This window comes from Gorilla gorilla, chromosome 4 (assembly GCF_029281585.2).
Source record: "Gorilla gorilla gorilla isolate KB3781 chromosome 4, NHGRI_mGorGor1-v2.1_pri, whole genome shotgun sequence".
In the NCBI taxonomy this organism is placed as follows: Eukaryota; Metazoa; Chordata; class Mammalia; order Primates; family Hominidae; genus Gorilla; species Gorilla gorilla.
Window position 1 is genome coordinate 122,469,292 of NC_073228.2, and position 22,367 is coordinate 122,491,658.

The following is a 22,367-nucleotide window of genomic DNA, read 5'->3' on the forward strand; positions in this document are numbered from 1 at the left end:
TAGAAAAATATTATAGAATTGCATACACCTAAGAGCAATCTGGTTCCTTTCTTGATTAAACTTAATTTATTATTAAATACTAGTAGGGTGACCTTAAGTGAGCTATTTAAACTATAATGCTTATGTGCCTATAAAAATGTAAACAACACACATTGAAGCTTTCTGGGGTGCAGTTTCTCATGGATGATTGTGTGTGATAAAACCAGTTATCTGAAGTTTCTCAGACATGTGTTCAGAGTCTTAACTAGCACTATTCAGAATGAACTACAGCCCATAGCCACCCATGCGACAGGTTACTAATATTCATTTTCATTTCAAGTCATTTCTCTTGGTTTCACATATAAGGACTACAGTGTACTGTGGTTAGCAGGGTAGAGGAAGCAGATAACTGATATGCCAAATTGATGTGCTGGAAGTAGTAAGAACACAACCCCTACCACAACTATGGGAGCCCAACCTTGGATGCCTATCAGACAATTATTACATCTTGATTAATGTAATAATCAAGGCAGGATAGGGCAAAGCATGCCAGTACTTCCATACTTGGTTATAAAGATGACAAAAAAATAATAGAATTATTCTGGTGGATGGTGACATACATCCACAATGTGGGACTGACCACCTGAAAACAGTTGGTGTAGTTATATGGGCCACTGGATTTGGAAAATCCAGAAACAAAAATTTCTTATTCTTCCTCCTCCTGTTACTCCTTATCTCAGTGTAACCTTCAAATTTCTCCCTTCCTGAGAACAAAAATAGGTTCAATTCTCTCCGATTCAGCAATCAGACTCCAATGATATTACATCTCATTCAATGCCAAAATGGACTGGATTGGAAACAGCAACAGTACTACTGTCCCTGTACTTCAAGATCTTTACTTCAGTTGGTAGGTACAAGATGGGCAAAAGAAAACAAAAACAATGATAGCATAATGACATTTCCCAAATCTCAAAATATTCTCAACTGCAATTTAGGTTTAAAATTCAGTTCTTGAATTAGTCATTTAAGTATTTGTCCCAAATCAAAAATTAGGATGGCATTCTATACTTTACCAATTTTAATTTCTCTTATTTAAATGATTATGAAATAAAGAATCTATTTTGAAAACTAATGTAATAAATATAACAGATGCAGGAGGATAGCCACGAAGTGGTTGATGCACGTACTAGTGAGGGAAAATGCAACATATTTGAGACATACATTTCAGGACACTCTCTAACTTCATCGATTTCTGTTTGGAGGATGCACAATTGCCTCTGGGCACATATTACACAGTGAAATAGAAAGAGACAGTACCTGCCAAAAGAATTTATAATCTTCAGGAAGAAGATAAACATCCCACACTCACATACTTGTTAGTATGCATAAGCACATAACCTAATTGTATGAAAAGGATTTAATATTCTGGGTGCCAATGCTCCATCCAGTTAAGCATCAGTGAGCACGAATAAGGGAGCTCAGTTATTCAAGAAACTTTTTTGGTAACTTTCTACTAAAACCTAATGTTTATAAATTATCAAGAGGAAATGCACTATATGCCAGGGAGTTCAGTAAATATTCTAGTTCATCTTGACACCAGGCATCAGAGTACACCCAAGGACAAGTAATAATCCTTGGAAAATGTGCAGATAGCTGGATCATGTTGCTTAAAAATGGAATATCCTTTCTCACAACGAAATGCCTCAAGGAAATTTTGTGCATATCTCAGGTCCAAACACTTTGTGCTTCAGAATCCCTTAAGCATGTGCTTCTCTCCCCTTGGTTTGGTGAGAATGCATGGTGCAGAATTCTGATATAGTCTTTGTGAATCCAGTATATGATATCATTAAAATAGCTCAGATAAGTCAGTAAATTAGGAGGAAAAGGTAATTCTAATAATTTACTGAAGGCACAGAGATGTCATAACCCATGGAGATGCCAGGGCATATATCTCAGTGCACAGCTCCAGAGGTCACTATTTACTTGGAATTGGGAGTTCCATTCCCTCAGGACACAAGAGGAATGAGGCTTGCGAAATTGAAGAGTGGAAGCCCCAAGCTCCTACTCAAGCTCCACTTTTATCTGTTTTATATTTGGCTCATAGGTAAGATTTAAGGAAAGCCTGAAAACACTGACCTAGGTTACTTTGTGAGAAACCAAAATGGCTTAGAAAGCTGTTTGTCTTCCACTTGTGTTTTTCCTACTTATTCAAGAAAAGTAAAGAAAGGAAAAAGGCAAAACATATATTGGGCACATATATATGCCACATACCCTAGCAAAGACCAAGTGCTTTAACACGCATAATTACAACTAACAGCAAAACAATCCTATGCTTTGGTTATTATCCAAATTTGCAGAATCTCAGTGAAAACTGAGATCCAAAGAGGTAAGGGAGCTACCATGAGCACAAGCAAGGTAGTAAGCAGAAGAGTGGAAAGATAAATCCAGGACTCTTAAGATTTATGATCTTGCATCTGTAACATCTTGCTTTCCAAGATGACAGGACTCATGGTGGCAGGGAGCGCTCTCTGTGCACTGCACAATGGCAACCTGTGGAAATTAAAGTGCTGTCTTTTAGGGTTAATTTATATACCATATTATTCCAGGTTCTAATATAAATAAATAGCAGCAGAAGCCAAATATTTAAGACAATTTCAATTTCTATCCATTAAGTAATTTTCCACAGAAATTAGTGAAACCACAATTGTCTTATTTTAGCATGAAAACCCACTTACTAGGGAGAATAAGTGGAAACAGAATCCCAGGGAACCTGCAACCGCTCCAATACAGTCCCTTCCCTACAGCAGCACTGAGATAAGGTCTTCCTTTCTGCCTTCCACCAGTCCTGCCTGGCCTTCCCTCCTCTTAGCAATGCTTCAATTCTATAATTTTGCTTCAGCATTAAAGGGGCAAGTGAAAGCTCAGAGAGCTCAAGGATCTGTGTTTTTCTTCCATTTTAAATGAGAGCTCCATAGCAGAAAACTAGAGTTTCATGCCCAGTGGAGGACGCAATATTGTGAAATCACTGTTTTCTTAGGCTGTGTTTGACATTGTTCTGTATCTGCCCTATTTGACTTTTCTACACCCCCTTTATCCTGAAATCATCATTATATCCCCAAGTGGCACCAAAAGTAGAGCAACATAAAACTACTACTTGATCTACATTTAAGGAATATCTTTTGAAGATAAAAATTCTTCAGCTTCATCAAATTTTAAGTCTTTTATTTTCTTATTGCCATTTGTCATCCGCCTTTCTCAATGCTATTCATTGGGCCAAGCCCTCTACTACATAGAAATAACAAGTGAAAAACATGGGGACAAAAGGAGACAAGAAGAGGACAGAAGGGTACTGCTTAGGGTTGTAAGAGTGACACCTTTGTGCACAGAACCTAAAGTGGAGTGTGTTGGGGAACAAGGGGCTGTGAGAGAGAGAATGTCTGGCAGCATCTGAGAATTTGGGATGCAGGGACTATCAATGTGAATAAATGCATCCAGCATACATATATAAATAAGGCAGGAACCATTGAGGGTGAAGTAAATTCAAATTTTTGAAACACCTACCTGCACCAAGTCCCAGATATACTTATCAAATCAGTGTAAACAACTCAGTAAACATTTATAAAACTAAGAAACATTTTCTCTCACACCCAAGAATCTCAATATCCTGAGTATCTAGTGGGTCCACTGTCTGACTCATTTGCTTTTTCTCCTTCCCACTAGCAGACAGAGAGCAGGTTAAACAGCTTGTTTAAAAGAGTTTTGAAATTGCAAGTGAACTTTGATTATCATAGTCACTCCTTTCTCCCATTTTCATAAATAATCAAGTTGACTGCACAGAGCCATTTTTTAAAAATAAATTGGCATTCTTAACTACACAGCTGGCATAGATTGTTACTCACCCTTGGTTACTCTGACTTGCAAAACTGATCTATGTGAAGATGTAAAAATCTCCATATGTTACTGTGACATTCTTAAATGGTCACAGACTTGGGCTATGAAAGCACATCTAGCAATAAAGGATCATCTTCAGATAAAATGTTAATTCTTTTAGCAGCTGAAAAGTCTGCCCTCTTGGACATACCTCAGAGCTGAGACCTTATTACATAGGGCACAATCTCATTGGGCATGCAGAGTAAATAACCTCGTTAAGAATGTAGTGTGAAGAACTGCAGTTCAAATGGGGTCAAAGGGGGTGAACAAAGTAAGGGGAAGAGGCAGTCAAGTGTAAGACCGCTATGGGGTGTAATTTATGGTCTTTAATAATTTGGGCATGGCGAGTGTTAAGAGAACTGTTTGCTTGGCACCAGACAGGCGCTAATGAAAACACCCAATGAGGAAACCTGACTCAGGATGCTGAAAACCTGCCCCAGTGAGCTAAGGGAATGATGGTACAGGGCTCTGCAGGGTCAGCTGGCCTGCTAACCAAAGCTGTCAGAGAAGCCAGGCTTGAGGCAACTAAGAAAGAGCTTAATTATCCAGACTTTTTCATTAGAATTGGGACTAAACAGCAGGAGAAGTGTGCTGGACCACCAATTAGGTTACTTAGAAGGTTACTCAGTTTAAGATCAGAAGTAGAGGTGAGGCAGAGCCTGGAGGAGGCAAAACATCAAAGGCCCTTCTGGCCATCAGGGGGTTCCCCTTCCTACTGTGGACCAGGCCATTCCCATGACCTAACACTTCAGTAGGTCTTCATTTCTGGCACCATTGAAATTCTGGCCTTCTCTCTCAGAGAAGAATGTCATAACCCATGATACCCACTGAACTTTAGTCAGTGCAATTTTAAGATATTTTACTGCACATTGAATTTTACTGCCAAATGCTATTATTATTACAATTCTCTTTTTAAGAAAATCACACTATAACAAAAGCATGTTTTTCTAACAGCTTCCCTCATCAGAGCTCACAGAATGAACTTCAGTGGCAGGATCACTCAAGAAGACATTTGAAGCAGAAAATATTCATTCTGGCTCCCACTTCATTTATGTTCCCAGAGAAACCCTTCTCCACACTCTGAATACATCCTGAATCTCTAACAATAAAAGCCTGAATCATTAAGCATGCTAGCACTAGACTATGCCCTAAGTCACTCAATCACTATGGAAAATTTGGTATATGAAAGAATTTAAGAGAATTTTAGCCACTCGACTATTAAGATCTTTTTTTTAACTGTAGTGTTAACTACAGACACTAGTTGGCTAAATACTCTAAACCTGAAATATAGAAACTATATTTAAAATACACAGACACTACCTGAAGTACACAAACTCCATACCTGAAATACCTAAAGAATCTTAGCCAAGAATAATCCCAGAACCTTACGTCCTCACTTTCGTGTCTTTGTTTGGAAGATATATTCATATTTACCTACAAAACTTTCCAAGATTTTTTGATCTTCTGCTTCTGGCCATGAAGAAGTTGGCAGAAGAAAATAAATTAAATTTGTTTGAGTTCATTGTAGATTCTGGATATTAGCCCTTTGTCAGATGAGTAGGTTGTGAAAATTTTCTCCCATTCTGTAGGTTGCCTGTTCACTCTGATGGTAGTTTCTTTTGCTGTGCAGAAGCTCTTTAGTTTAATTAGATCCCATTTGTCAATTTTGGCTTTTGTTCCCATTGCTTTTGGTGTTTTAGACATGAAGTCCTTGCCCATGCCTATGTCCTGAATGGTATTGCCTAGGTTTTCTTCTAGGGTTTTTATGGTTTCAGGTCTAACATTTAAGTCTTTAATCCATCTTGAATTAATTTTTGTATAAGGTGTAAGGAAGGGATCCAGTTTCAGCTTTCTACATATGGCTAGCCAGTTTTCCCAGCACCATTTATTAAATAGGGAATCCTTTCCCCATTTCTTGTTTTTGTCAGGTTTGTCAAAGATCAGATAGTTGTTGATATGCAGCATTATTTCTGAGGGCTCTGTTCTGTTCCATTGGTCTATATCTCTGTTTTGGTACCAGTACCATGCTGTTTTGGTTACTGTAGCCTTGTAGTATAGTTTGAAGTCAGGTAGCATGATGCCTCCAGCTTTATTCTTTTGGCTTAGGATTGACTTGGCAATGCAGGCTCTTTCTTGGTTCCATATGAACTTCAAAGTAGTTTTTTCCAATTCTGTGAAGAAAGTCATTTGTAGCTTGATGGAGATGGCATTGAATCTATAAATTACCTTAGGCAGTATGTCCATTTTCAAGATATTGATTCTTCCTACCCATGAGCATGGAATGTTCTTCCATTTGTTTGTATCCTCTTTTATTTCATTGAGCAGTGGTTTGTAGTTCTCCTTGAAGAGGTCCTTCATATCCCTGGTAAGTTGGATTCCTAGGTATTCTATTCTCTTTGAAGCAATGGTGAATGGGAGCTCACTCATGATTTGGCTGTTTGTCTGTTATTGGCGTATAAGAATGCTTGTGATTTTTGCACATTGATTTTGTATCCTGAGACTTTGCTGAAGTTGCCTATCAGCTTAAGGAAATTTTGGGCTGAGACGATGGGGTTTTCTAAATATATAATCATGTCATCGCAAACACGGATGATTTGAATTCCTCTTTTCCTAACTGAATACCTTTTATTTCCTTCTCCTGCCTGATTGCCCTGGCCAGAACTTCCAACACTATGTTGAATAGGAGTAGCGAGAGAGGGCATCCCTGTCTTGTGCCAGTTTTCAAAGGGAATGCTTCCAGTTTTTTCCCTGGATATTGGCTGTGGGTTTGTCATAGATAGCTCTTATTATTTTGAGATACTTCCCATCAATACCTAATTTACTGACAGCTTACAAGAAAAAAACAACCCCATCAAAAAGTGGGCAAAGGATATGAACAGACACTTCTCAAAGGAAGACATTTATGCAGCCAAAAGACACATGAAAAAATGCTTATCATCACTGGCCATCAGAGAAATGCAAATCAAAACCACTATGAGATACCATCTCACACCTGTTAGAATGGCAATCATTAAAAAGTCAGGAAACAACAGGTGCTGGAGAGGATGTGGAGAAATAGGAACACTTTTACACTGTTGGTGAGACTGTAAACTGGTTCAACCATTGTGGAAATCAGTGTGGCGATTCCTCAGGGATCTAGAACTAGAAATGCCATTTGACCCAGCAATCCCATTACTGGGTATATACCCAAAGGATTATAAATCATGCTGCTATAAAGACACACGCACATGTATGTTTACTGCAGCACTATTCACAATAGCAAAGACTTGGAACAAAGCCAAATGTCCAACAATAATATACTGGATTAAGAAAATGTGGCACATATACACCATGGAATACTATGCAGCCATAAAAAATGATGAGTTCATGTCCTTTGTAGGGACATGGATGAAGCTGGAAACCATCATTCTCAGCAAACTATCGCAAGGACAAAAAAACCAAACATCGCATGTTCTCACTCATAGGTGGGAATTGAACAATGAGAACACATGGACACAGGAAGGGGACCATCACACTTCGGGACCTGTTGTAGGGTGGGGGAGTGGGGAGGGATAGCATTAGGAGATACACCTAATGTTAAATGACGAGTTAATGGGTGCAGCACACCAACATGGCACATGTATACATATGTAACTAACCTGCACGTTGTGCACATGTACGCTAAAACTTAAAGTATAATAAAAAAAAGAAAATTAATTACCTATTTGACATTAAATATATTTTAATAGCTTTGAGAATTTATACTGTAAGCGTTTTAATTTTAATTGACAAATATTTATTTTTGCAATAGTACTTAATAAGTAAAAATATGTATTTTAATATATATATTAGCATTCAAATAAATGTTTTTCTTTCCATTTTTACACTTCTGTGTTAGTATTTCATACTTCAAACCCAAGGTCATAAGTCTTGCTGTTGTGGTAATATATTCTGTGTTAAAATATTCTCTATTTTAAAATAGGTATGTATGTATGTGTGTATATATTTATATGCATATACACATATATTCCTTTCTTTGTTATGAGATGTTTTTTCTTTCAGCTTAAATACATGTTTATTTCAGTGTTGGTTTGAGGGGAAAAAGCTAAATCTACACTGTTTCAGTACAACTTAATGGTAGAATAGAATATGGATAAGAAAGAACTTCAATAATTTTATCCTTTCATTACAATTTATTGTCTTGGTATTTGTTGGGGTTGGGAATGGGGAGGGGTGGTGGTCTGTCCTCTGCATCATGGCAGCTTTCCTTCCAAATAGAAAATGAGCAGGCATGAAATGCAGCCTGACCCAGGATAATAGCTCAGGATAATACATGCTACTTGGTGGATTAATAATTTATAAGATTTTTTCCATCTTTGCTTGGAATACAAACGAACATATTCTTGTCTCATTTAAAGTGATTTCTCACTCGGGGCTAAAGAGATGTTTAACACCTTAAATTCTATGGTCTTTGCTTTTCTGATTATATTACCCAGGAAATAAGCTAAACAACTGGAGTGTTTGGCAAGAGAGTCACATTCCACATCCCAACAACATATAAATAATCTCCATTTACATAAAAGTCCCAAAAGGTTAGAAGGTACAGCTTCACCATCACATACACACACACACACACACACACACACCATGTCAATATGACATTTTTCAGCAAAGATTTCCATTCCACATTAAATGTGTGTATTTGTGTGTGTGCACATGTACTTTGCATAACAGCAATTTCATGTTTCCATATGCTATATTCATGTTTTCTGCCAGCCAGCAGGATAATCCCCTGATGAAATTCTGGTGTGGCAGGAGGGGAGGTGGTGCCTGCCCACAAGAGCACAACAAAAGTCTAGAGCCTGTATTTTGTGCTGTAAGTTGACCTAGAGAGAAAACATTTTGTTGTGGACAGATACCTTTGAATACATCATTAGAGATAATTATATTCCCCCTTTAGGCAAGTGTTGAGATTAATCTACAAATATGGACTGCCTCTTGATTTCTATTAATTTGGTTTGCTCTTTGATGATGTTGATTAACAACATTCATTTTAATGAGGGAATATCCCTCCTGCAGGCCTCTTCCTTTCTTACTTTGCCTGGTATTGGTGCAGTCACTGTTACAGAATGCAGTGACATCATAACTTCTGTGATTAGGAATAATTCCATATATAAGTAGAGTCAAAGATAACTAAAATCACTGTAATACTTAAGAGATTTTTGTGTTCAAATATTTTTGTTAAAAATAAACATACTACTTTTTAATGAAATAAAATAAAAATATTGTTTGTGTTACCTGAAAAGAAAGAAGGCTTTTTAAAGGCATTAATAAAAACATATGGGCAGAGAGCAGAAAGAAAAGATGTTTAAGACCAAATAAAAATTGAATTCCTATAATCATGTAGCAAGAATGAAACTTAAGCCCCAGGCTCTCAGAGATCCGAGAAAAAGGCTGAGGGTTTCAAGGTGTAATCCCAGTTGAGAAGATACTCAGCTAACCTTGTAACTACCTAGGGTAATGAATGCAACCTCAAACACCCATCAAAAGGCAACTATCAGGAGCCAACAGTTTTTTCTTACAACTGGTCTTACACACACAGACACATGCTCTCACACTCACATAGTGTCCCAAATGTCTTTGTAGCTGCGCTCTTTGAATCATTCACCATTTTCCCTAGTCCTTGCATCTAAAGGACATACAAGACAAACATTCTAACTCTGTGATTGCCAATATTACAGTCAAATTCTGAGAAAACTTCATCTAAAATAAACAGCAGTATGTTATACCTAGCTATTCTTTTTGCAAAAATTAGATTTTTTGAGCTATAATGTTGGAGAGAGCTATAGAAGCTTATTTGGAGCTTACTGTGGTCTTGCATTTTAATTTGAAAAGGAGAATAACAAAACAGAATCAGTTGAAAACCTATTAATTTTTTTAAAGTTCAGTAAAAATCTCTAGTACAAGATACATTTTAAAAAATCATCCTCCCTAAACTGCCAAAAACTAGTCACAAAATATATTGGAATAATAACTCATATTTACAACAGCAATAAAAAACATGATACCTGGCCAGTTGCAGTGGCTCACTCCTGTAATCCCAGCACTTTGGAAGGCCGAGGCAGGTGGATCATGAGGTCAGGAGATCAAGACCATCCTGGCCAACATGGTGAAACTCCGTCTCTACTAAAAATACAAAAAATTAGCCGGGCGTGATGGCGCACGCCTGTAGCCCCAGCTACGCAGGAGGCTGAGGCAGGAGAATTGCTTTAACCAGGGAGACAGAGGCTGCAGTGAGCCGAGATCATGCCACTGCACTCCACCCTGGGCAACAGAGTGAGACTCCATCTCAAAAAAAAACAAAAACAAACAAACAAAAATGATACCTAGAAATAATATAAAGATCAAATGTGTATAATTCACATGATGAAAAACAGAGTTTTCAAAAAATATAAAAAGGGAAGACAAAAAATAAGAAGAAATTCTATTTTCTTGGGGAAAAAAAGGCTTAGTCTTATAAAGACGTCAATTCTTTCCAAATCAATTTATAAATTTTGAGTGATTTAGATCAAAATTTAAATGAGGGATTTACTTTTACTGGAACTTGGCAAAAATGTTTAAATTATCTGGAAGAATAAATAGGCAAATATAAATAAAAAGAAAGCTGATAAAGAATAAAAACGAAGAAACTAGTTCAATCAGACCCAGAAACATATTATAAGGGTACAATAATTAAATCTGCAAACAATATTGAGAATCAATAGCATAGAAACAAACCCGAATGTGTAGAGTTGCCTAACAGAAATGTAATATGAGCCATACATAATTTAAAATTTTGTAATAATAACATTTTTAAAGTAAAAGTGAAATAACATGTTTATGTTATTTACATATCATATAAATATATCATATATTCATATCCTATATCATATCATATATAAAATATATATTTACATATCAATATAATATATATCAATATAGTATATTATGTATCATTATATAACATATATCATGTTGATATATTGACAAATTATCACGTCAACATGTTATAAATACCAAAAATTACTGAGATGAGTTATATTTTGTTGTTATTCTAAGTATTTGAAATCTACCATATGTATTTTAAACTGACAGCACACCTCAGTTTGGTCTAGCCACATTTCACATGCTCAACAACCAAGTACTGCTAGCAACTACTCTACAGTGCAAGTATAAAGAAAATTAATACATGATAAAAGAAGTACAATAAGTTCAGTAAGTTATATTAAAGCAACTTTCTCCTTTGATTGAAAAGAGAAAAAATAAAAGTTTAGCTATTACACATATCTCAAACAATAAACAGTATAAGCTCAAAGGAGATAAGAGTTAAATGCTTTAAAAAGTCAAAACTTTAAGACTCAAAAACAATATAAGTCGTTCTTTGCCAAATCTCTACAGAGGGAAAAAAAACTCCAGCATTAAAAGCAACATAATTCTCAAAACGTGTAGTCAATAGATTTGATGATGTAAAATTTCAAAACTTTTTCATATCTAAAGTCAAAAGACAACTGATAAGATCAAATGTTTGCTAAAAATATGACAAACAGGATTTTAATCTTTTTGAATTGCTCATGTAAAACCCACCTCACTAGTAATCCCAGAAATGTATATTTAAACAAGGCTATTTAATGTTCCTTTCTTCCTCAGCCATCGCTAATGCCAGTGTGTCTTCTTGATCTCTTTTCATTTTTCTCCTCTTTGATAGAACCATTGGGGGTGTGGCGATGCTTAGCAGGTACTCTGACATCATATCTTCTGCCATGTAGAAGAATTCTGTGTATAAACGGACTCAAAAATAACTACAATTATTGTAATACCTGAATTATTTAGTGCTCAAAGAATTTCAAGAGAGACAAAGAAAGAGGCAGAAAGAACCATGGCATACCTGAGTTGAAAGGACCTGGGACATCTAAAAAACAATGAAGGAATGAAAATAAACCTGCTACACAAAGGCAAGGTACTTCTGTTTTCCAAATCCTCACAACTACAGATATCAAAGGTGACCTCAAATGTTCAGCTGCTGCAATGGTATATAACAACAAATAATACAAAGAATAATGATCAAAGAAATAATTTTTAACACCAATGTTTGCAACAGTGAAACAAGTAAGACATAGTAAGACATAGTAAGTAAGTTAAGTAAGTAAGTAAGTAAGTAAGACATAGTAAGTAAGTAAGTAAGTAGTAAGTAAGTAAGTAAGTAAGTAAGTAAGTAAGACATAGTAAGAAGTAAGACATAGGACCCAGCCCACTCAAATCATAATGAATGTTGCAACTGTTCACACAGTATCTACTACGTGCCTGGTGCTACCTAATCTAATTCCCACAATAACTCTATGATGTAGGTATTGCAAATACTCTCATTTTACAAACAGGGCATCTGAGGTACAGAGTGTTAAGTAACGTTTTTAGGAACACGTTGTTAAACTATGGATTAATTACTATCCTGCCCATAGGAGGCTTAACCACATTCTAAAAAGCAGACTAAACTTTAGCGAATTAAATATTTAATGAAAGCTTATTATGTAAGCATATTGGTTTTAAAGAGGCCCAATTTATGACACAATTGAGCTTTATTTTAAATGCTAAAGTAATATTTGTGATACTGTGGAATTCTTTACATATGCCAAGCTAAGAAGTGCATTAAAATGATTTTATAAGATTTAGAACAGGCTTTACTATGTAAGTTTTTGTAGCGGTTTATAGTTGTTCTGCCTTTTCCTCGAGGATTGTGATGGCTTATATAAGTGGCCGAGTCTTTGATCACTAGTATCACTGGAATAATTAATAGATTTTCATTTCCCCCTTTGCTCCAGGGCAAGGGGAACAGGAAAGATGACCTTATTAGGGAAGAGAATGTGATATGGAGAATATCCCATCAAACAAGAAGGGGAGGGGGAGGTGAAAAGGCTATTTCCTTCCAGCCCCTGTGGATTTGGAAAATAGGGGGAAGGAAGCAAAGAAAGGAGGCAGTGAGGCCAGGCCTTCCTGACCACATTCTCCAGACTCAAATCAGAGAGAACACTTTTGTTAATTAGGTTTAAGAGAAAACACAAAGGAGAGAGGAGCTGTGGCCACATTCCCGTTTGTGACTAAGAGAGCAGACTGCTTTGTAAAACACATGAGCCCACACTGCAACCTGCTGCTCTAGATGGAGAGTGACAGCTTTGTGTGAGTGAGGAACCCCAGCCACCCTGGGCTCCTGTGTGGCCTCAAAGAGCCTGGATAGTCTCACAAACTGCAGTGTTGGAGAGTGGGGGTCAAGGATAGTCTATCTCTGGAGCCTACCTGAGGTTTTGTCTCGATGGAGTAATATGACCCTGTGACTCTGGGCTAGAAAGTAAGTTACTCAGCCTGGAGACTGAAAGGAGCCACAATCAGACCTCGGGCAGAGGGCAAGAGCCAGCAACGATGAAGCTGGAGTTGGGTGAGGCTGATAGAATCCATCAGGAATTCACCAGCCACAGAGTGAGGATCAAATGGCACACCTGGAAAACAGGGACAACCTCAGAAACCAGAGGCCCAGAGGAAAGGAGAAAGCCCTAGAAGCATGGGTCTCAGGCCACCCTTATCTCTGTCACTTCTAAAGCTTCCACATTCTACCCCAAATGCCCTACACTGACTCCATCTTGGAGACAAGTCTGGAAGGGGAAGAATATCTGAAAGTTGTTAGCACTTATCTGAAAGAGACTGAGTTACCACTGTTTTAAATTTTTGAAAAGGACTATAATTTTTATGTTGGATTAAATTTTACTTGCCTTCATGTATTCAGCAGGGAAGAGCTCAGGAGAAAGAAGAAATGTACAGAAAAAAAATAAGCTATATTTGGTATGTGTGTGATTTGAATGTTCTTGTTAATTCATTTCAGTATTTCCTGTGGCAAAATGGGATCTGCCTTACAAAGGCACCCACTTTATAAAGGCATTTTCTCAAATTGTCATGTTGTGGCAGAGAAAAGGAGAGAAAGAGACTGAAAGACAAAGACAGAGAAATAGACACACACAGAAAGAGAGAGAGAATAAGAGAGACCCTGCTTTGGCATTAAAGTTTCTTTGTAGAGAAATCTGCCATGACTTAAAGTATTGCCTATTTCTTAATATGTGCCAAGCACTGTTTTAAATACTTTCAAGAATGAACTCATTAAATTCTCATAATTACACCACGAGGGAGAATTTATACCCTCAATTTTACAGATTCAAAAAGTGATGTCTGGAAAGATTAAGCTACTCATTGTACAGCTGGTATGTAGCAAAGCTCCATGGTTTATACTCTTATCATCTACTCTATGTGCCTTCTTTAGTAAAATAAGTCATTTCTAGGCTAAACCTGTCCACTTCTCCACTTTACCTCTGTTAGCTAGGGGTTGCTCATCAAAGATGAGCCTTCACCTTTCAGTGGGCCCACTCCTCTGACAGACCTCTCCCTTGAGCTCCAGGACCTCATTGAGGGATGTTTCCACTTGAATGTGCCATCAACACATCCAACTTGGCAAGCTGCAAGATCAACACAGCCTCTTCATCCCAGAGTCACTCTTATTTTTGTGTTCTCCATTTCTAATTGGCACCAGCATCTTCTCAAGCCATACCCAGAATTAATCCTAGAACCATCCTTGGTTTCTCATCCTCTACATCTAATCTGTCATCAGGTCCTATAGAATCAACCTCTCTCTAACCTCTCACATTCTGACTCATCTCTCCTTTCAGCTCAACTTAAGGGTTAAGAATATGGGCTCTAGAACTGGAACTAGTTTAAATCCTGACTCCACTGCTTCCTAGATATATGACCTCAAGTGATTCACTTAACCTGCCATTGCCTTAGCTTCTCCATCTGTAAAATAAGAATAAATAACAGTACGGTAGTTCCCCCTTAGCCACAGCGGATATGTTCCAAGACCCCCAGCAGATGCCTGAAACTGCAGATTGTACTAAAGCCCACTGCCATCAATTGGAACACGTTTCTGTTCATGTCTTCCATCCACAAATTTAATGCTTTTTCTGTGTTTACTCAGCCCTTATCACACACTATGGCTGTAACTTTTTCAGTTTGAACTCTGATAAGAAAACCGGCATGCATTTTCTTTCCTTCTTTACCATTTCACAGATAGATTTGTTCTTATAGATATTAGCCACCTCAGCATACAATATTTTTTCTTTCTTTGAGAACTTTCATCTTTTCACTTAAAGGAGGTACTTTATGGATTCTCTGTGGCATATCTGAATTTCTTGCATCACTATTCTTGTACCTTGGGATTATTAAGTAAATTAAGGTTGCTTGAACACAAGCACTGTGATACCACCATAGTCGATCTTATAACCAGGACAGCTAATGGGCAGGGAACATAGATGGTGAATATTTGCTGATAAAGGGACGATTCATGTCTCAGGTGGGACAGAACGGGATGACACAAGATTTCATCACCCTATTCAGAATGGCATGCCATTGAAGATATATGAATGTTTAACTTACGAATTTTCCATTTAATTTTTTTTAGGCCATGATTGACACAGTAATGTAAAACCGCAGACAAGGGGACTACTGTACCTATTGCTCACGGTTGATGTAAGAATTAAATTTATGCCTGAAAGCACTTGGAACAGTGCCTTTTACATAATAAATGTAAGTTTTTATCACTCTTGTTCATGTTCTTTTTTATCACCACCACGGTGCTATGACAGGTTCAGTCCCTCTTTACCTTTCACTTGAGCAAATTATAGCACACTCATAGCTACTTCCAAAGTCCTCCTTCCAACCCCATTTCTCCAATCCAAGCTGCATATGCTAAACCAAAGCAGAGATTTGATGGTGTCACTCTATAATTCCTCAGCATTAGCAAGATAAAGGACAAACCCTTCAGTACAGCATTCAAGGTTCTCCATAACTTAGCCTATTCTATTATCTGTATCTCCCATCCCTCTCGTGTTGTGCTGTAGCTCTACTGAATTACTCACAGCTTGCTGAAAAGAGCATATGGTATTTGGTTTAGTGATTTTGTTCACACTCCTGCCTCTGCCTGTGATATGGTTTGGCTGTGTCCCCACCCAAATCTCATCTTGAATTGTAGCTCCCATAATTCCCACATGTTGTGGGAGGCACCTGGTGGGAGATAAATGAATCATGGGGGCTGTTTCCCCAAAACTATTCTCGTGCTAGTAAATAAGTCTCACAAGATCTGATAGTTTTAGAAGGGGAAACCCTTTTCACTTGGCTCTCATTCTCTGTCTTACCTGCCACCATGTAAGACATGCCTTTTACCTTCTGCCATGATTGTGAGGCCTCCCCAGCCACGTGGAACTGTGAGTCCATTAAACCTCTTCTTTTTTATAAAGCACCTAGTCTCTGGTATATCTTTATCAGCAGTGTGTAAAGGGACTACTATGGCCTGAAATATCTTCTTCCAACTCAGTCCTTATTTCAGCACACCTAGAAATCTCCCTAGTTAACTTATGAGCTGAGTTTTGAAAGATATTTCCTCTTAACAATTTCCTGTTACTTCCCCCAACACCCATTTCCTCTTCCTAATTCAGAAAGAAAACTACTTTTTGTGTCATACACCATACTCCATACACAGTACTTACCTTAGACCTAGCCAACTAAGGTTTCTGAGCCAGGCCCAGTACTACTCTGTCTTTTATTTGACTGTGATCTTCCCCCTGGAGCAAGGTATCCAAAAGAAAAAACAAGGACTTGAGCAACACAGAACTAGAAACCTGTGTCTCCCCTACCTTGTAGACCCAATAACTTGGGTCTCAGAATTCTCTGCTCGGTGGTCCTGATCCCTCTTCCAGAGCCTGCAAAGGCCTCTTTTCATCTGACTCCCAAGGGTCCCATACTATCAACATACTCATCCCTCAGCCACAGGGATCAAAAAGGGCTAATTATTTGGACTAAGGGGGTGGAAGAGGAATAAAATTAAGCACGAAATTTGAAGTGTCTATATATGGATGCAAGGTTCTACATGGTGTAGGATGGAGCTAGGGATGAGAGGAGAATGTAGTGGGAGGGTGGAGGCACCATCTGTTCTCTTTTCTTAAAAATGATAGGGTAGTATAATTATATACCTGGCTGAATAATTTCTGTCAGAGAATCTATAAATATTTCTTGTTAACCAACCTTATAAACATTTCCACAACTTAAATGTATTAATATAGTCCTATCTTATTTCACATTCAAACTTTAAAAAAAAGCACAGTTCATTCTCATTTTCATGGTAGCTATGTTCTATAAAGTGTCATGAACAGTAAATTAGAGAACACTGAACCATTGCTCCTAGAGGAAATACAGGATTAGGTTCCTGTGAGCCTCTGGTTACCTTTCCATCAACTGATCAATGCATAGCCTTGTTTTAAGCAGAAACACATAGCCTATAATTTTATTTTCTCTCCTTTCTTTGCATGTAAGTTATACTTCTTTTGAAACATTTTTTAGTGGTTGCCCTAGAGTTTGCAATATGCATTTATGGCTATCCCAAGTCCACTTTCAAATAACATTATAGTGCTTCATAGGTAGTGTGAGCACTTTATAATAACAAATTAATCCTAATTCTTCCCTCCTGCTGTTATTCATTTTACTTATATGTAGGCATACATAAGCATATATATGTATATATATATGTAATTTAATATACTGTGGCTACTCCTGTTTTGAACAAACTTACCTGTTAGATCAAATAACAATAAGAAAAATAAAGGTTTTTATTTGCCTCCACTTATTCCTTCTTTAATGTTCATATTTTCCTTATATTTCTGACCTAGAACATTTTCCTTATTTCTAAAGGACTTCTTTTTAACATTTCTGGCAAGGTGGGTCTACTGGCAACAAATTTGCTCCATTTTTGTTTGTCTCAGAAAGTCTTTATTTCTCCTCTTTTGAAGAATTATTTTGCAGGGAACAGAATTCTAGGTGGGAGTTTTTTTCTCAGCATTGTAAATATTTCACTTCACTCTCTTCTTATTTGCAGGTCTGAGAAGCTGGATGAAATTCTTATGTTTGCTCCTTAATAAATAAGGTGTTTTTATTTCCTCTGGATTCCCTCAAGATTTTTTCTTTAACTTTTTGTTGTTTGAAAACAACTTCTCTAGGCATAGTTTTCTTTGCATATATCTTGCTTATTGTTGTCTGAGCTTCCTACATCTGTGGCTTGGTGTCTGACATTAATTTGGTGGAAACTCCCAGTTGTCATTATTCAAATATTTCTTCTATTTTTTTTCTTTCTCTTCTTTGAGTATCCTCATTATGCGTATTTACACCTTTTGTAGTTGTCCCACAGTTCCTGAATATTCTGTTCCTATTGCTTTTAGTCATTATTTTCTTTGCTTTTCAGTTTTGGAGGTTTGTACTGATATATATTCAAGCTCAGAGATTCTTTTCTCAGCCTTATCTAGTCTACCAATAAGCCTATCAAAAGCATTCTTCAAGAAGATCTTGATACAGGAATTAGACAAGAGAATGAAATAAAGGGCATCCAAACTGGAAAGAAAGAAATCAAATTATCTTCATTTACAGATTATATGATCTTACATTTGGAAAAACCTAAAGATTCTTTCAAAAAAAAATAACTATTAGAACTGATAAATTCAGTAAGGTTGCAGGATACAAAATTTACATAGAAAAATCAGTAGTATTTCTATATGCCAACAATGAGCAATCTGAAAAAGAAATCAAGAAAGCAATCCCAATTATAATAGCTGCAAATGAAATTAAATACCTAGGAATTAACCAAAGAAGTGAAAGATCTCTGCAGTGAAAACTATAAAACACTGATGCAAGAAATTGAAGAGTACACACACAAAGAAAGAAAATATATTCCATGTCCATGAAATGGAAGAATTGATATTGTTAAAATGTTCATACTGCCCAAAGAAATCTACAGACTCTATACAATCCCTATCAAAATACAAATGACATTCTTCACAGAAATACAAAAAGCAATCTTAAAATTTATACGAAATCACAAAAGACCCAGAGTAGCCAAAGCTATCTTGAGCAAAAATAACAAAACTGGAGGAATCACATTATCTGACTTCAAATTATACTACAGAGCTATAGTAACCAAAACAGCATGCTACTGGCATAAAAGCAGACACAGAGACCAATGGAACAGAATGGAGAATCCAGAAGCCAATCCATACATCTACAGTGAACTCATTTTTGACAAAACTGCCAAGAACACACACTGGGAAAAGAACATGCACTCTTCAATAAATGGTTCTGGGAAAACTGGATATCTATATGCCAAAGAATGAAACTAGACTTCTCTCACCATATACAAAAATCAAATGAAAATGGAATAAAGACTTAAATCTAAGACCTCAGACTATGAAATTAGTAAAACAATACTTTCATGAAAATCTCCAGGACATTGGCCTGGGCAAAGATTTCTTGAGCAAAACCCCACAAGCACAGGCAACCGAAACAAAAATGGACAAATGATATCACATCAAGTTGAAAAGCTTCTGTATAGCAAAGAATACAATCAACAAAGTGAAGAGACAACCCACAGAACAAGAGAAAATATTTGAAAACTACCTATCTCTCAAGGAATCTATAATCAGAATATATAAGGAGCTGAAACAACTCTATAGGAAAAAAATCTAATAATCTGATTTAAAATGAATAAAAGATCTGAATAGATATTTTTCAAAAAAACACATATGAATGTCAAACAGGTATGTGAAAAAGTGTTCAACATCATTGATCATCAGAGAAATGCAAGTCAAAACTACAATGAGATGTCATCTTACCCCAGCTAAAGTGGCTTTTTTCTAAAAGACAGGCAATTAAAAGCAACTGAAAAAAAATAAAACATTTGCACCAGCCTCATAAATGCCAGAGAGAATGTGGAGAAAACGGAACCCTTTACACTGCTGGTGGGAATGTAAATTAGTACAACCACTATGGAGAAAAATTTGGAGGTTCCTCAAAAAACTAAAAATAGAGCTAATATGTGATCTAGCAATCCCTGTGCTAAGTATATACCCAAAAGAAGGGAAAGCATTATATCAAAGAGTTATCTGCACTCTCATGTTTATTGCAGCAGTTTTCACAATAACCAAGATTTTGAAGCAACATAAGTGTTCATCAATAGATGAAATGATAAGGAAAATGTGGTATGTATACACAATGGAGTACTATTCAGCCATAAAAGAAATGAGATCCTGTAATTTGCAACAACATGGATAGAACTGGAAGTCATTATGTTAAGTGAAATAATCCAAGCATAAAACGAGAAACTTCATGTGCTCTCACTTGTTTGTGGGAGCTATAGACTAAAACAATTGAACTCATGGAGATAGAGAGTAGAAGGATGGTTAGCAGAGGATGGAAAGGGTTGCCAGGGGTGAGGAAAAAGTGATGATGGTTAGTGGGTACAAAAAGTAATCAGAACAAAATGAATAACATTTAGTATTTGATAGCACAACAGGATGGCTATAGTCAATAATAATTAAATTATACATTTAAAAATAACTGAAAGAGTATAATTGAATTGTCATACAGACGATAAATGCTTGAGTTGATAGGTACCCCATTTTCCATTATGTGATTATTACACAATGCATGCCTGTATCAAAATATCTCCTATACCCCGTAAATATATACACTTACTATATACCCATCAAAATTAAAAATAATAAATAAATAATTCAAAAATTTTATAAAAAGCATTCTTCATTTCTGTTACAGTGTTCTTTAGCATTTCTTTTTGGTTCTTTCTCAGAATTTCCATCTCTCTGCTCATGTTGCTCATCTGTTCTTTCATGCTGTCTACTTTATCCATTAGGGCCCTTAGTATGTTAATCACGGTTGTTTTAAATTCCTGGTCTGATCATTCCAACATCCCTGTCATATCTGAATGCAGTTTTGATGCTTGTTCTGTCTTTTCAAAGTATATATACATATTTTGCTTTTTAGTATGTCTTCTAATTTTTTTCTTGAGAGATAGACATGACATACTGTGTAAAAGGAACTGTTGCAAATAGTCATTTAGTAATGTGGTGGTAAGGTGGTGCTGGGAGTGTTCTATAGGCCTACGATTACATCTCAGTCTTTTAGGAAGTTTGTGTCTCTGGACAGTGAACTCCATACTTGCTTTTCACTTGCCCTTTTAGGCGAAATGGGAAGGCTGGAATAAGCTGAAGTTGTTATTTCTCTTCTCCCAAGTGAAGGCTATAGGTGTATAGTTGGGTATTTCCATTCCCTCAGATCAGTTAGGTTTTGATAATGCCCCAGCAGATTAAGCTGTAGCTAAGACTACAGGCACACACCACCACACCCAGCTCATTTTTTTATCTGTATTTTTTGTAGCGATGGTATATCACTATGTTGCCCAGGACGGTCTCAAACTTCTAGCCTCAAGTGATCCTTCCATCTCAGCCTCCCAAATTTCTGGAATTGCAGGAATGAATCACTACACCTCACCTGGACATCCACTTTCACGAAACAAAAGGGGTGAATCTTGACAGAGACCTCATACCCTTCACAAAAAATTAACTCAAAATGGGTCACAGATCTAAATGTGAAATCTAAAACTATAAGTCTCCTAAAAGGCATCATAAGAGAAAAAATTTAGATGGCCTTGGATTGGCAATAATATTTTAGATATGACAACAAAGGTACAATTCATGAAAGAATTAATAACCTGGACTTTATTAAAATGGAAAACATCTGTTCTAAAAAGGACAATGCCCAGAGAATGAGAAGACAGGCTGCAGGCTGGCAGAGAATATCTGCCAAAGACAAATCTAATAAAAAACTTATCTAAAATATACAAAGAACTCTGTACCTTCCTTCAATTTTGCTGTTTATCTAAAACCATTTTTTTTAATTTTCTTTAAAAGCTTTTTGCAAAAAGTGATAATACGAAAAAATGGCAGATAGGAGGCTGGACTAATTTCCAACTCCCACTCAGATAGACAAAGAAGCATGTGAAGACTTACATCGTGACCTTTTGCTCCAAGAACTACTACAAGGAACATACCAGGAAAGCCAAGAGAATCAACAGATCCTTTGAAAGAAGCGGCTTGGGGCTGCAGCCAAAAAGCTGTGAGTGCTCAAAGTGTGTAAGGAGGAAAGTCCACCGCTGAACACACATCCTTACCGGGAACCTGAAAGTCCAGATCACGGGAGAAGGATCTAACCTCACCTGGAGCCGAGACAAATTTAGAGAGCCAAGAGAAATACAGGGGTAGAGGAAGCAGCGGTAAGAGCCCTGTGGGCATTCTTGTTCCCCAAGGAAGCCATTTATGACTTTGTCTCACAGGGGTCCCTGCGAGGGCTACCAGTGGAATTAGGGAAAGACCACAGGGAGAAGGAAACTTCCAGCTGAACTTTGTAATGGGGTGAACAGGAAGTGGAGATACTAGCACAGAAGCCTTGGCAGGCAGGGAGGCTCAAAACCTGAAAGCCCTGCTTGCTTTTTCAGCAGGGAGGCTTGCAGTCCAAAG

At 37.0% G+C, this 22,367-nt stretch overlaps 1 long non-coding RNA gene across 1 annotated transcript; it reads left to right on the forward strand.

Annotated features, from left to right (window-relative positions):
- Positions 1 to 791: 791 nt before the first annotated feature.
- LOC109026868 (uncharacterized) lies at positions 792 to 11,854 on the forward strand. The gene is made up of 3 exons (XR_010133675.1): positions 792 to 886; positions 11,633 to 11,662; positions 11,758 to 11,854. It is a non-coding gene; the product is annotated as an uncharacterized lncRNA (long non-coding RNA).
- Positions 11,855 to 22,367: the final 10,513 nt, after the last annotated feature.